The sequence below is a fragment of the Meleagris gallopavo genome, chromosome 2 (genome assembly GCF_000146605.3).
Source record: "Meleagris gallopavo isolate NT-WF06-2002-E0010 breed Aviagen turkey brand Nicholas breeding stock chromosome 2, Turkey_5.1, whole genome shotgun sequence".
Lineage (NCBI taxonomy): Eukaryota > Metazoa > Chordata > Aves > Galliformes > Phasianidae > Meleagris > Meleagris gallopavo.
Window position 1 is genome coordinate 107,863,265 of NC_015012.2, and position 751 is coordinate 107,864,015.

Below are 751 nucleotides of genomic sequence, written 5' to 3' on the forward strand. Positions count from 1 at the left end.
TTTTTTTCGAAAAAATCTCTCCAGACGGAGGGAATTTGCAATGTATCTGCATAGATCAGATCTCTCGCTTTTCCATGCACCTCCTTAAAAACCTGTAGGAACAAAATTTTCCCTCTGCACAAAAGCTGCTCCCTGGATCAGATTTTGTACTTGCTGGGTATTTCTTTGGCTGATGTCGTAGGTCCCTTGGTAATATAGAAGTTTTGAAAATTAAGCATCAGCACTGAGAACTGGGAGGACAATAGATAGAGGAGCTTCATCCCAGGAGACAAGGAATAAATATTGTATCTTCGCCTAATAAGGAACTGTAGGTTCTTTCAACATTTTTATACATTTTTCCTCCACTCTTTAGAATGCTTTTTCTTACCCAGGCTAATATGGGAGCTAATCTGATCGAAGGGGGTATTTTGAGTACATTTTATTGGGAAGACATAAAGCTAATATATATTAATAGATATTATTAAACCGTCCTTTTCAATAGGTAAGTGCTCCTTCCTGTTGATTATACTGCTTTTAAATATTGACCAGAATCTTAAGATTGCACATTTGTATGTGTGTCTGTTTAACTGTATATATATATTTTCTCTAAATGAAAACGATGTGGTCTGTCTCAGTTTGGGGTCTTTTCTTTCTCTCTTTCTTTCTTTCTTTCTTTCTTTCTTTCTTTCTTTCTTTCTTTCTTTCTTTCTTTCTTTCTTTCTTCTTCTTTCTTCTTCTTTCTTTCTTCTTCTTCTTCTTCTTCTTCTTCTTC

General features: G+C 35.0%; 1 protein-coding gene across 1 annotated transcript in view; it reads right to left on the bottom strand.

Annotated features, from left to right (window-relative positions):
• The window catches only part of LOC104910057 (transcription factor AP-2-delta-like), a 142,489-nt gene that overhangs the window by 140,682 nt on the left and 1,056 nt on the right, over positions 1-751 (bottom strand). The gene's annotated exons all lie outside the window — the stretch shown is intronic.